We start from the raw sequence: 15,409 nt of genomic DNA on the forward strand, positions 1-15,409 counted from the left end.
TGGGGGTTTTTTTGGGGGGTAACTTTAACATTAGAGGGTTTAGTGGATATTGCCAACTGATCAAACGTGAAGTACGTGAAATATGAAAGAACTTGAACGCGTTTTTCATAAAAAGAAAACAAATGAAATATACATATTTTTAAAGCCAAATTAAAACGTAGCTTTAATTTATAAAACAACTTATTAGAATTATATCAAGTAAATAAAAGAAGAGCCCTTTGTAAGAGCGCCCGGATAGCTCAGTCGGTAGAGCATCAGACTTTTAATCTGAGGGTCCAGGGTTCAAGTCCCTGTTCGGGCGTTGGTGACTTTTGCACATTGACAGGTTACAGCTTTTTTATTTCCAACCTATTAATGCTAAAGCAATTTTTATTTTAGTATTTCTCTAGCAATTTTATTAATTCTAAAGCAATTTTTATTTTAAATCGAACACAATTATCTCAGTATTGATGTCAGAAATTGCTAGATGTTTATACTCACGAAACGAAAGTGTAAAATCCCGTAACTTTTTGAAGACTGTGCGTAGGTTTACGTAGGGTGGTTCGCTAGCGAGTTTTGTGTTTTTCAGATTGCTAATATTTTGATAAAGGAAACCAAAAGTAAAACATGAAAAAAAGGAACGCGCCCGAACAGGGACTTGAACCCTGGACCCTCAGATTAAAAGTCTGATGCTCTACCGACTGAGCTATCCGGGCCCTCGCGCCAGTGCAGCTTCACAGTAATGCCTTACATAAGAATGAAGAACTTAGTGCAATCGCTTCCGCAAGCCTATTTTTCGAGCTTCCTTTAAATCAGGAAGTTCGGGATTCGTGAGTTAAAGAAAAAGAGGGCTAAACCTGACACCTTTCAACCAAAATTCCCAGAAGTGAGAGATATCCATGTGCCCCATAACCATTCATGTTAATGTCTTTGATCCAGGATTAAGACAATAGCGAAGCTTTTGAAACGCTGTAGTGGCAGAGTACACATCAGTTCTAACCTACCCGGAAATAGGGGGTGGGGTGGAAAAAAAACAGTTTAAGAGAATACAAATATGCTGTTTTGAAGGTAAAGGGATTGAACTGCGTAGTTACGCAGTGGAAGAAGGATACTGTATAGGGCTAGTGAGATTATTCTGTAGAACTCTTGAAGGCAAATGAGTGATTTTAAATGACGCAAACCCTGAAGGGTTCACTCGTTCTTGAGACCCGAGCCTGCAAAACCAGAGAGACAGGAATGTTGAACAAGCCTGCAGGGAGGGATTTTATTGATCTCGTCATTGAAGGTCTTTCCTTCCACGCCTCAGGAATCTGAGCACTAACTAGCCTGCAACAGGACTAGCGTTGAAAACTCACACGTTGGGATTTAGAGAGGGGAGCTAAAGGGATTTAGTTAGATGATGTTCCTTTTCTTCATTCCATTTGTAACTAATTTAGGACTGATTACTCAGGTCCAGCAAGTCCACTTTTAAGAATTTGTCCTAAAGAAATAATCTGAGATATTTAAACAGACCTGACTCTATGAGAGATCATCATAGTAGTTTAACTAGGAAAAATGGAAAAGACATAAATAACTATAAAATTTATGGTACGGCCTTCTTACGAAATATTATGCATTCTTTACTAATGTTCTGGAAGAATACAACTTGAGAGATATTGCAAAATATTGTTAAAGTTAGGAAATATTTCAGTTAAAAAAATTTGGCTCAGTGCATGGACAGTGTAAGGATTAATGCTTCTGAAGTTAGGTATGCTATTAGGTCTCCTTACACTACGTAGGATCTGGAGTAAGCTTCTTCTCTCCCTAGGGTAAAGGATTGCGCAAATTGTGTAAAATAGTACAAGGGTATAGAGCAGTTGTTTAGAACAGTGTGATATATAATAAGAATTCATGAAGTCACAAGGATAATACAATGATGTTAACAAGAAGGGACTCTGGATTCTGCTCTATCGCTCTCTTACCACTCTTTAAGGAGGCTTAACATAGTTGATTGGTGTAGGTTAATTCTGGACAAAAAAATGAGCAGATTTTTCTCCCAAAAGTGTGGATCACTAGTGTTCTGTCTAATTACCCAGGTGCTTCTCTTCCCCAACCTTCTCCCTTTGCAAAGCAACAGAGCCTTGTCCTAAGGTTGTCCACCTGTGAATGCAGGTGGCTCTCCTAACAAGCCTGTCCTTTTCCAGGGCTGCTCTTTCTGCCCCCATGTGTTTGTGCAAGCATCCTTTACTTCTCTTCCCTCTTTAAGATAAACCTTTTGAATATATAAAAAAAAAAAAACCACTCTGATTCTTCTTTACTATATTTTATAGCAGCATTCAAAATCTTCCATGTCCTTCTTTGCTAGGATTCCATGTCAGCAACATTTAATAGAAATACAATGCAAGCCCTGTAGAGACTTACAATTTTTCCATTAGCAATATCAATTTAAAAAATACATTTTATTAATGTGCTTTATTCAACCCAACATATTCAAAATATTACTATTTCATGTGCTGCGAACATAAAACATTGGGATGTTTTACATTATTTCTTTCACACCAGATATTTGAAATCTCATATGTACTTTACATTTATAGTACATCTTTTGGACTAGTCATTTTCAAGTCACAAGTGGCTATCATCTCTCATTTTGAACAGTGTGATTTTTTAAGAAGATTTATTTATTTATGCATACAGAACTGGGTACAGGCTTTAGGTGCAGGGGTCGTGAAAGGCTTCACCAGAGACAGAGTGAGGAGCAGAACAGGCCCACTGAGGAAGTACCCAGCTGAGGGGAGCAGCGGGAGGGTCAGGAGAAGTTTGCTGCACCATGTGATCACCTCCCTGAGCCAGGATTCATGCTGAAGTGGCTTTAGCTTCTTAGTGCTGTGCTTTAACTCACCGTGCCACCAGGGAGGGCCCTTGGACAATGTGATTCAATGCACAATCAAGTCCATTTCAATCCAAGTGGACTCTCCTAAGTTGTCAGACTATGTCTTCTAATTCCTCCTCCCTTTCTTCTCTCCACTATTTATGCCATGCTTCTCAAATTGTTCTCCTTTCTATGCCTCTTGAAATTATATTAACTTTTTAAGATCCTACTCAATGATACTTTGTCTATAAAACCCTCAATAAGAAGGAAAGATTAATTCCTAAGATTAGACTGACATTAACTTTACAGTCACATTATTCAAATAGAAAAAAAAACTGGATTTTTATGCTATGCAACAAAATCAATTCTAAGTGAATTACAGGCCTAATGTGAAAAGAAAATCTTTAGACCTCTTGGCAGAAAATATATAAAAGTATCTTTATGGCCCAAAGACAGCAAAGAATCTTTTAAATAACATACAAAAAAAAAGAAACAAAACACGCAAAAATAATCAATTTGACTTAATTAAAAACTTCTGTTCATTGAAAGAAAACACAAAAAGTGAAAACAGGCCCTCCCTGGTGGCTCAGCGGGTTAAAGCACTGCACTGAGAAGCTAAAGCCACTTCCGCATGAGTTCGATTCCCGCCTGCCCCGGAGGTGACCACATGGCGCGGCAGACCTCTCCTGACCCGCCCGCTGTTCCCCTCAGCAGTGTACCTCCTCTGATCTGCCTGTTCTGCTCCCCACTCTGTCTCTGGTAAAGCCTCTCGCCGCTCCTGCACCTCTGGCCTGTACCCCAGTTCTGTATGTACAAATAAACAATCTTTAAAAAAAAAAAAAAGTGAAAACAAGCTATATGTTTGAAACTGGTATTTTCAGTGTATGTAATCAAAGATTAAAAGATTGATACCCAGATTATACAGAGAATTTCTACAAATCAAAAACAAAAGACAGATAACGTAATGGGTAAAAGAACAGGCAACTCATAGATGCAAAAACACAAATCAATAAATATGAAAAGAATGATGAGGCTTGTTAATCATCATGGACATATACATTAAGCCATCACGAGAAATCATTTCATATTTCTCAGAATGTTTTTTTAAGTAATCTGATAACACCAAAGACTGGCAAAGATGTACAACAACAAAAATACGCTCCTATTACTCTGGCATGATCCAATAGAGGGAATAATGTGTATGTGACCACAGCTCTCCTCCCTCCAATACACACTGGGATTAGAACAAGAACGTCAATAGCAGCATTGTTTGTAACAATGGAAACACTTCAATATTTATCAAAGGGGGACGATTTAAAGAAAAAATTGTGGAGCATTCATTACATGGGCTGAATTTTGTCCCCCTCCCCAAACTTTTGTACTGAAGTGCTCCTCCCTCCCATCTCATAGTCCTCAGCATATTTGTAGATAGACTCTTTGCAGGGATGATTAAGACAAAATGAGGTTTTATGAATGGGCCTTAATAAAATGCCACACTGTCCTTCTAAGAAGAAAGTAGGGCACACAAAACACAGGTCAAGAGACAAAAATGTGAAGCCATAGTGAAGTGTGATTAAAAAAAACCAGACCTGGCCCTCCCTGATGGCGCAGCAGGTTAAAGCACAGCACTGAGAAGCTAAAGCCACTTCCACATGAGTTCGATCCCCGCCTGCCCGGGAGGTGACCACATGGCATGGCAGACCTCTCCTGACCCGCCTGCTGTTCCCCGCAGCAGTGTACTTTGTAGATCTGCCTGTTCTGCTCCCCACTCTGTGTCTGGTGAATCCTCTCGCCGCCCCTGAGCCTCTGGCCTGTACCCCAGTTCTGTATGCACAAATAAATAAATCTTAAAAAAAAACAAAAAAACCCAGACCTGCTGGTACCTTGATCTTGGACTTTTCGCACCCAGAAATCTGAGAAAATTAATTTCTGTTGTTCAGTTACCCGGTCTGTTATATTTTATTATGGCAGCCCTAGAAAACTAATAATTACCATATTACAAAATTCAATATCTTAGTATACTATACAAGAACATCACAAGATCGAAAATTGGCTAACTATAGCTATATGATTTAATATCACTGAACTTCGCCATGCTGGAAGAAAATGCAAATGCAGTACAATACATATAGTTGGATGCCACCCACTTATAAAATTTTAAAAGCAGAAGATATTTTAAAGAAACATTACACATGAAAATCCTAGACATCTGAAGAAATGTATAGCAGGACTAAATACCATGCTTGGGGAAGTGGAAATTAAAGGGGAGAGACGCTATCAGAAAAGGGAGTGTAGGGAACTTTTTTATACAGTTAAAGTATTATTCCTTAGGAAAAGTGGTGGGAGAAAGGACAGACATTACACTCTTCTTTTTATCTTTTTTGTATATCTGAAATAGCTTCTAATTAATTAATCAATTAATATATATTTGACATAATTGTTCATTTTTGTGCATTGTAAACTTTCTCCTCTCAGGTATAGTCCCTAGTGCTCTTCCTTCCACTTTTTTTTAAATTTAAGATTTTATTTATTTATACATACAGAACTGGGGTACAGGCCAGAGGTGTAGGTGTGGTGAGAGGATTCACCAGAGACAGAGTGGGGGGCAGAACAGTTTTATGAAGTACACTGCTGAGAGGAACAGTGGGTTAGAGAGTAGAGATCTGTGCACCCTGGGGGTTACCTCTCTGGGCATGGATGCTGTGCTTTAACCCACTGGACACTGGCAGGGCTCTTCCCTCTTTATCCCCTGCAGATGTCTCTGATTTATAGCCGCCTGTTAATTTTGTTTGTTTACTTCCCTGATCTGAAACCTTATTTTGTTCTCCTATATTCCTCCTTGTAGCTTGCTATTTTAAGAAAAGGTCTATAGACTGAAAATACTCATCTTAATTCCTTTAGAACTACAAGGTACATCAGAAAAATCATCTGATTCAACCAGTTTGTTTTACAGATTGGGAAACTGAAGAACTCTGTAGCTTTTGGGTTTCTATAAATAATGAGACTAACCTCAGATTTCCTGTCTCTCTATTCAGTAGTTTGTGAGTATAGTTCTAAGAGAAAGAAGTGGTGATTACTAAGTCACTTCTGAGTGTGTTAAACCAATTTCATTTTCTTTTTTGGTAAGGTTATTTGACTGATAAAAGAAACTACAGATAATGTTGCCAAATGTTGACCACTAACAGACGGGCTTTTTGGGGTTTTAAGAATAACACTGGAAGATGAATGATTTCCATGAATCAGTTGTAAAGCCTGAGGGAAAAGGTTTTATTCAAGCCAGAGGTGCCTGGATGGTAAGAGGATTCGTCAGAGGCAGAGTAGGGAGCAGAACAGGCTGACTGACAAAGTACACCGCTGGGGGGAGCAGCTGGTGGGGCAGGAGAGGTCTGCCACACCATATGGGTCACCTCCAGGGCAGGGGATCCAACCACACTGAGGTGGTAGGCAGCTGCCGCCAGCTTGCAGTGCTGTGTAACCTGTTGCACCACCAGGGAGGCCTCTTATTAAGGCTTTAGTTATAAAGATAAATAAGTTGATCAAAATTTTGGAGACTGCAAAAGTGAAAGAATTCATCTCTCTCAGCCTTGCAGGAGAAAGTAACTGCAGCCCACGTGTCACTGCACTTACCACATTGTTTTGATCTGGACAGTCTGACTCTTCCTTTAGACACATTCCAGGTCCTCTAGGTTTGGACACTTCTAGGTTGGTACTTGGCACCAACAATACATTCAACTAATATATGCTGATCTTAACCTGTATGGCTAGGAAGGATCATAATTCAAGAGTCCAGCATACAGGAGGAAGGGATCCAAACTGAGACTGTTTAAAAGAAACAAATACCTATTCAGAATTAAAAACTGTATATATTAAAACTAACTGTACAGGTGAAAGAGTTGACAGTGTTTCACCTACAAGAGCAGCCCTTACCCCCTTATTATTTTGAGAGCGGTGGTTGCTCACTTAAAGCTTTCTTGGAACAATTGTGAAAAAAAAAAGTAATTTTTTACAGAACCCTGAAACTCCCAGAGCCAGAAATAGATGAAGGTGTAATATGCAAATTAAAGTTCACTGCCCCATTTTCATTTGCCTGAGAGCTTGTCTACCTCAGGGAGTCACATTTTAAACGGGACAAGTGAGCACTTGTTCAGAAGATGACTAGGTGGCAGGAGGCTTGAAGCCGTGTCAAATAAAAGTAGTTGGAGGCTCTGTGGGGATTTATTTAGTTTGCAGAAAATCGAAGAGGGTTAGGGATGTGGCTGTCTTCAAATAACCGAACAGACACCACTCAGTTCTCCAAAGAGCAGAACTAAAACTAATAAAAATTGCAAAATAATATAATTTCAGCTCAGAACCACCTCTCACTATTTAGAATCGCCCCGAGGTAACAGGAATGAGGTATTTAGGGGGAGTTAATGCCGCTCGGTCGCGGCAAGAAGTTGAAGACAGTCAGCCGAGGGGTCTGAAGTCACTTTTATATTGCAAAGATTAGACGACCCCATCTCATCGTGCTTTGCTCGTGTGGGATTGGCAATTCTCATGTTGCTTGTAGGTGCCCTGTGTATACGAGTCTTAGCTGCCCCCAAAGTGCCGACGCCACGAAGCTCCGTTTCCACTCTGGAGTAAGAATAATTCACGCCAAGCAGAGCCCTTTATCTGCCTCGGGTTTCTCCTCCTCCAGTTTTCCGCTCTCCTTGGTCTCGTCCACAAATATCTCAAGACCCCGCGAGGTCGCAAAACGCACGTTCTTGAAACCGTAAAACGCCTCGCCACCCACTCCCTGCGACTCTCTATCCGGACCAGTCTCTACTCTATGGTATAAGAGCTCGGCTGGCCTAGCTCTCTAGCCCGCCAGTTGCTCCATCGATGCTTCCGGAGGTCTCACCGGAAGCTCTTTCGAGAAGCTTTGGAGAGGCCGGAAGTTGCGCTCTCTTTCCTCGCCGTTTCAAAATGCTGCTGAGGCCTTGAGGCCTCGGGGCCTGGGACTGACGCCCCCGGCCCCGTGCTCGGCGGGGGAGCGACTCATGGAGCGGCCGTGAGGTGTGGCTCTGGACTTTCGTCTGCGGGGTGCCGGGGGGCGGAGAGTAGGAGCTGGCCGCGGCGCGCCCTTCTCGGAGCTTGCGGGGGGAGGATGGCGGCGTGGGAGACGGGCGCTCTGGGCGGAAGAAGGGCTGTGGGGGAGGGTGTGTGGGCAGGGTTAGGGGAGGGGAGCAGCCCCCCCACCCCCCGGGAAGATGAAATGGAGGTGAGGTTGACGTGTAACCAGTTCAGCTAATGGGCTCCAAACCTAAAATCGAAATAGTGCTACTGACGACGTTTGATTGGACTCAGTTGAAGGGATGTTGAGGCATTTGGGAAGCGTGGAGAAAGACATTGGGGCGTCTTCTGAGCGTTTCGGGGCTGCGGGTCATCTGTCTCAGAGAGCCTGAGTGCTGGTTTGAAGAATGCTCCCTTGGGGCACACCCAGACCTCCCAGACGGTATCTGGAGATGGAGTTCAGGAATGTGTTTCTGTCATCAGCCTCGCATTTGGGTTTCGTATCCCACAAAGCTTGAAAACCGCAGTTTAAGGGGTTGGGGGGTGGGGAGGCTTGTGCTGGGAAGTCCCTGTGTGCCTTGGGATGCTACACGTGGAACAAGAATCGGTCACAGACTTTGGGTATAAAGTTCTACTTCCCAGTATCGAAAAAACAACTTTGGGTCATAAGTATTTTACGTTAAGTACTGGTCATGATCACAGCGTTTTTAATAGACCAAAAAAAGATCGTGTAGGATGTTTGAAAAAATGCACAGTACAGAAGTGTGTAAAGTTAAACTGCCCATCTTTACTAACTTCTCACCGTCTCAGTTAGCTACTGTAAATTACTGGGAAGTAGTGTTAATTACTGTTAATTAATAGAAATATACTTTCTATTTTTATACATAACGTTTTAAAACAACAGTAGGATCATTTTGTATTTATGTTCTGCACCCTAAATTTTTCAAGTACCAATGTCACGGACAGCTTTCCATAAAGCGCGCACACACACACACACATATGTATAGTGTATATATACATACACACATATATACATATATATACACATACACATATCATACTTTAAAGACTTGCATAATCTTGCACTACTGGATTATACAACTGTTTCTTTTATTAGTTGCCCCTTGGTAGATTTTTTGCTTGTCTCCTTTACAAGCTGTGCTGGAGTTTACACTTGTTACAGCTTACTCTTGGTAGGAGTGTAGCAGGCTTGTCAGATCTAAAAGCTCTGAATAGTAGTTTCTTTATTAAAAGAAAAAAGCTAATTATTTCCATGTATGTAGTTGAAATAGAACCAGACAGTAGCTTTATTTTTTTATTATAATAGTTTATTTTTACATCATTTTTTGCCTTTTTCCATCTGAATTGTAATACCTGTGGGTTTCCCATCGCTAAATTACCCGTGTGCCATCGCCATGGTCCCATGCACTCTCTCCCTTTTCCCCCCATTTTTGATCCCATTCCCCACTCCATCCCGGTAAAATGTCTCTGTATATAGTTGTTCATTATTATTATTATTCCTCCCCACCCCCCAGGGTACTTTATGCTGCTGCTATGAGCGAAACCATCTAGCCATCTGGTATTTTTCTTTCTGGCTTATTTCACTAAGCACGATCCCTTCCAGCTCCATCCATGTTGCTGCAAAGGGCATGAACCAGACAGTAGTTTTTTTTTTTTTTTTTAAAGATTTATTTATTTGTGCATACAGAACTGGGGTACAGGCCAGAGGCTCATGGGCGGTGAGAGGCTTCACCAGAGACAGAGTGGGGAACAGAACAGGCAGATGGATGAAGTACACTGCTGAGGGGAGCAGCGGGTGGGTCAGGAGAGATCTGCCACACCATGTGGTCACCTCCGGGGCAGGCAGGAATCGAACTCATGTGGAAGCGGCTTTAGATTCTCAGTGCTGTGCTTTAACCCGCTGCGCCACCAGGGAGGGCCCAGACAGTAGTTTTTAATGGAGATTCCTAGGGCTCTAAAGAATTGGTAAAAATGATTAGTTCTGCTAACTTCTGAGCAGCTTTTGTTTTATGGGCCCAGCACGCTTCTTCTGCATGCCCATGTAGGCCATTCCTTTGATCTTAAGTGCTCTGTAAAATACAGGGCATTTTGTGTCCTACCTTGGGAGCGTCCTACTTCTGTTATGCTGTGGAAGTTGTAAAATTGGTTTTTCTTTCAGTAAGTACATTCTTTTGAGGGAGGACCCTTTTGAATGCAACAGCAGAAAATAGGCTTTCTTACTTGTTTCATTTAAAGCAGACAGATTCTTTTCAATTCTCTTTACTTATCACTACCATTTATTAATTGGAAAGAAACTTATTCAGAGAGCTAAAGCAGTCATAGTGAATCTTTTAGTATGACTGGAGGATTTTCTAAGAGGACTAGATTTTTCAAGATATAGTAGATAAACACAGAATTTTTGTGATTTTCTCATTCAATAAGGAAATTAAAATCTGTTATTTCAATTCAGTACCCCCCCGACCCCCATTTATCTTGTCGTTAAAATGAGATGTGTAAAGCATATCACGGATATATCACTTTACCTTTAAATATGCCAGAATGTGTATCTTATCAGTTTAATGTAAAAGAAAAAAAAAAAAAGACTCCTTGCCTTTCTAGTACAGTTAGTAGTTTCTAATAGTATATACTACATAGTACAGTGTTCATAATTTCCTGATTGTTTAGAAAAGTATGACATTTTGCAGATGGCTTTTTGAATACAGACTTGAACAGGATCACATGCTGTATTGGGTTTATTTTATTTTGAAGATTTATTTATGCATACAAGAACTGGGGGTGTAAGCCAGAGGTGCGGGAGGATGGGAGGATTCATCAGAGACAGTGGGGAGCAGAACTGGCAGATTGACTGCAGTACACTGCTGAGGGGAGCAGCGGGATGCTCAGGAAAGGTCTGCTGTGCCTTGTGGGTCAGCTTCCTGGCTGGGGATCCGAGTCATGCAGCAGTGCTGAGACTTAACCCCTTGTGCTACCAGGTCTGCTGTGTCATTGGATCAGCTCTCTGGCCAGGATCCAACTAGTACAACAGCTACAGTGGCTGTGCTGGCTTCTTAGTGCTGAAGCTTAACCCCTTGGGCCACCAGAGAGGTCTAGGGGTATATTTTTTAGGTGTATGTTTTTGAAGTCTATAACAATCTCCTCAGTTCAACTGTCCTATCCAACAGAAGTCCTTTTAGATTATTAGGTACTTTTTTCTTTACCCTTCAGTTTTCCTACAAATAGGTAGTTAATTCGATCAGAGGTTTGATTAGATTTTGATTATTTGATATATACTATATAAATACAGGGTCAAGAATATTTTATAGGAGATACTGGTTCCTCCTGATACATCACATCAGAAAGTATATGATGTGTGAGTGACCTTCTTTTAGAGGTAAGTCCGGTCCAAGTGCATGTGTGCTAGAGTTTCCCCAGCCCCTCTGTCAAATGGTTTTACATCTAATGATGGTTGTTGTAGGAGATGGCATTTAACCTGAGACTGGAAGGTTTAGGATGAGTCAGCCTTGTACTGACTGACTCACAGTGCTCCCAGTGAGGTAACAACTGTGCAAAAGCCCAGAAGCAGGAAGCAGTGGCCTTGGTAGAGAAACCAGAACATCAGGGTGACTCAGGAGCACAGAGCATGGGAAAGACAGTGTGGCCGGAGGGGCTAGACTATTTCTTTTGAGAGCAGCAATTAAGTTAGTGTGCAGGGCCTAGCTTGGTAGACTTGATTTTTTGCTTTGGTTTGTTTAAATCCTGCCTATAGTGTGGATCTTGGATTGAGAGACCAGTTAAGAGCCTGTTGCAGTGAAGTACTCAAGAAGTAACACATTTTGGTTTGGGGAAATAATAGATATAAAAGCACTCACACCAAATGATGAGTCTTAGAAGTAAACTTGAAAAGTAAGTGCTTAAAGAAATAATGGAAAATACTTCTTAATTTAGAATTAGAAAAATAGAATAATCCTCAGATTAAAAGGTTTCTTAGTATTAAAGATGAAAGATAAGAAAAGGTTGCTTCTCATAGTGAAACCTAAGAAAATAAAAGCAAAAGAAAATTATAGGAGTCTCAGAACAGGTTACACCTCAGGGAGCAAAAATTGAGTTGACATCACAGTTTTTAGATAGCATCACTTAATGCAAGAAGACAAGTGTTTTTTCAGAGGTTTGAAATGAAACTCAATTTTACACCTAACTACGTTCCTTTTAGCAGGAGGGAATAATAAACGTATGTCCTGGCATATGAGGTCTTGTGTGCCTTGCCACACAAAGACCTGTCTGGAAGACAGTTCTAGAGGAAATACTGAGAGGTTCAAATTCAGGAAATGTTATCAGAGATATATGAAATAAATACGGCCAGATTCCTTGGTATCATTTACCATCTAAAAGGCTAAGATAAAAATAAAAGAGAGAAAGGAAAAGAGAGAACTAGGTATCTGTTCCATAATTTAAACATTTTGATCTGTATTATAAATGTAGTATCATTCAAAATCCCAAAATCCCAACAGGGATTTTTCATAGAAATTGATGATACTAAAATTTATATGAAAGAGTTAAGGGACCATGCATAAGCTAGTCACTTCTTAAGAGGAACAGGGAGGGGAAGGTTGCCATACTGGATAGCAAGACTAAGAAAGTGTTGAGTTGTATGAACACAGAAAGATTGATCAGTACAATAGAATAGAGAACTCTGAGATGCATGTAAGGGAAATTTGATAAGTGACAGAGGTGATCGTCCAAAAAGGTATTGTTGGTAAATTGAGCTGGGAAAAATGGCCATTGCAATGGAAAGAAAAAAGGGACACTTTTGTAAAATCTATAAAAAGAAAATAAGTTGGATGGATTAGGATTTAAAGGTCATAGAAGTTTAAAAATTTTAGTAGCTCTTGCCAGTCTTAGTAGACAGTATAGATTAACATAAGACCTTGGGGAAAAAAAGATTACTTAGCCAGACCAGCCGGAGGTCATTGACTAAAAAATGAGAGGTGGACCTTCCCTGGTGGCGCAGCGGTAAAAGCACTTGCACTGAGAAGCCAAAGCTACTTCCGTATGACTTCGATTCCCGCCTGCCCTGGAGGTGACCACATGGCATGGCAGACCTCTCCTGACCTCCCCCACTGCTCCCCTCAGCAGTGTCCTTCATCGATCTGCCTGTTCTGCTCCCCACTGTCTCTGGTGAAGCCTCTCGGCGCTCCTGAGCCTCTGGCCTGTACCCCAGTTCTGTATGTACAAATAAATAAATCTTTAAAAAAAAAAAGAGGTGATTGATAAATATAAATTTGATTTGTTTAGAATTAAGTTTTTGCTCATAAAAACACCTAGAATGGAGATTACAAATTGGGAGAATATATTTGTAGAACATCCAATTGACGAAGAGTTAATATTAAAACTATAATAAACCACTGTAGAAAATAAATGCAAAGATTTGAGCAGCTGTCACAAAAGAAATACATGTGGCTGACAAACATGTAAAGTCATTCAGCATCATGAGCAATTAAGGAAATATAAATCAAGGTGATGCCTATTTGGCAGAAATTAAGTTTTATGATACCAAATTTTTGATGAGAGGTAGTATTAAAGAATATCTTAGACATTTTGGTAGAATTGTAAACTGGTGCATACATTTAAGTTGAATTCTGTATTAGATTTATATATGCTGTGACTCAGGAATTTCTCTCGTAGATATGCCTAAGAGATTCTTTTTGGCACATAGATATCAAGTAAAACATACAAGAGTGTTAATGTTTATTTATAATAGTGAAAAGAATGTTTATTTATAATAGTGAAAACCGAGGAACAACTCAAATGCCCCATCATACCCTAGGATGTTATTTAGCAGTCAGGATAAATAAAAAGTGAAGTAAAAAGTTTACTATTGTATGAGTGAACCTTGAAAATATTCCACTAAGGTGTAATCCAGACATAAAGGACAAAAGCTAAAATTATATGAGGTGCCTACAATAGGCTTGTTCATAATGACAAAATGTAGAATAGGTTACCAGACTCTTGGGAAAGGAAATAAGGGTTATTGTGTATTGAGTACAGAGTTTTAGTTTAACATGATGAAAATGGTTAGTGGTGATGGTGTACAGCAGTGTAATGTACTTACTGTCACTGAATTACACACTTAAAAGTAGTTAAAATGGTGAATTTTTACTACAGTTCAATTTTAAAGTGACGTGGTAGAAATTATTGTGATACAAAAATCACTGAAATTACAATAACATACTTAAGGGAGTTTTCTTAAAGTTGAAACCAACTAAAATAAAAATATGTACTTTTTAGAGTTCCATTTTGAGGTAGCATTGAAACGCATAAAAACAGGGAGAAAATGAAAACAGGATTTTGGATGATTGTTGGGGGAGGCAGAGGAATGGGATGGAGGCTATGATTAAGTGTAGATCATTGTCAAAGTCTTAGTTTGTGGGTATTGTCAAGTAAAAAAGAATCAAGTAAGGGCCCTGCCTTGTGGTGCAAAGGGTTAAAACAGCACTGTGCTAAGCGAGTTGATCCCCAGCCAGGGAGTTGACCACATGGCATGGCAGACTTATCCTGACCCATCCACTGCTCCCTTCAGCAGTTTATTTGCCTGTTCTGCTCCCCACTCTGTCTGGTTAATCATTTCCCCACCCCTTTACCTCTGGACTGTACCCCAGTTCTTGTATGCATAAATAAATAAATCTTTGGAAAAAAATCAAGTAAAAGCAGGTTGTGCTTGAATGAACAATGATAATATGTCTTGAAGAAAAGGATTGTAATTAATGTAATAATATACTTTTTAAAGACTTACTTCTGTGTGCAAGAACTGGGGCATCGGGCAGAGGTACAGGTGATGATTCACCAGAAACCAGGGATTCACTTACAACAGATGGGGAGCAGAACTGGAAGATCTGCTGAAATCCACTGCTGAGGGGAGTAGCTGGTGAGACATGAGTGGTCTGTTGTGCCATGTGGGTCAGCTTCTTGGCCCTGCATCAGGGATCAGGGATCCAACTCTTGCTGCAGTGGCTGGCAGTTGATTGACAGTACTGTCTTTAACCCCTCTGCCACTAGGGAGGCCCCAATCTAATCTGATATCTAAAAGGGGCTTCAGAATTCTTCTGAGTTTGAAATCTTGACCCCAAACAATTTGCTGTGTGACTTTAGGCAAATAACATTTCTCTTGCCTGGTCTGTAAAAATAAGCATAATACCTATACCATAGGATTACTTAATTTTTTTTTTTAAAGATTTATTTATTCATATAGAACTGGGGTACAGGCTAGAGATGCGGAGGGTGAGAAGATTCACCAGAGAAAGAGCGGGGAGCAGAACAGGCAGATCCACGAAGTACACTGCTGAGGGGAGCAGCGGGCAGGTCAGGAGAGGTCTTCCTCCCATGTGGATCTCCTCCGGGGCAGGCGGGAATCAAACTCATGGGGAAGTGGCTCAAGCTTCTCAGTGCTGTGCTTTAACCCGCTGCGCCACCAGGGAGCGCCCACTTAAATTTTTTTATACAAGAAATGGGGTATAGTCTAGAGGTGCAGGGATGTGAGAAGATTCACCA

The 15,409-nt window shown here is 40.6% G+C and overlaps 1 protein-coding gene and 2 non-coding genes across 5 annotated transcripts in view; 2 read left to right on the forward strand and 1 right to left on the reverse strand.

Annotated features, from left to right (window-relative positions):
- The first annotated feature begins 228 nt into the window (after positions 1-228).
- Positions 229-301, forward strand: TRNAK-UUU. The gene has a single exon. It is a non-coding gene; the product is annotated as a tRNA-Lys (tRNA).
- Positions 302-622: 321 nt separating this feature from the next.
- On the reverse strand, positions 623-695 carry TRNAK-UUU. Its single transcript has one exon. It is a non-coding gene; the product is annotated as a tRNA-Lys (tRNA).
- A 7,040-nt stretch (positions 696-7,735) lies between these two features.
- The window catches only part of MDM4 (MDM4, p53 regulator), a 33,214-nt gene continuing 25,540 nt past the window's right edge, over positions 7,736-15,409 (forward strand). For 2 of the 3 annotated variants that reach the window (XR_001145596.1, XM_012726951.1), the window contains exon 1: positions 7,781-7,867. The gene's annotated coding sequence lies outside the window, so the exon portion shown is untranslated. Of the gene's footprint in view, positions 7,868-15,409 lie in introns of all 3 variants that reach the window. The other variant, XM_004685537.2, reaches the window with a different exon arrangement.

This window comes from Condylura cristata, unplaced genomic scaffold (assembly GCF_000260355.1).
Source record: "Condylura cristata isolate star-nosed mole 26May11 unplaced genomic scaffold, ConCri1.0 scaffold00018, whole genome shotgun sequence".
NCBI classification, from domain to species: Eukaryota; Metazoa; Chordata; class Mammalia; order Eulipotyphla; family Talpidae; genus Condylura; species Condylura cristata.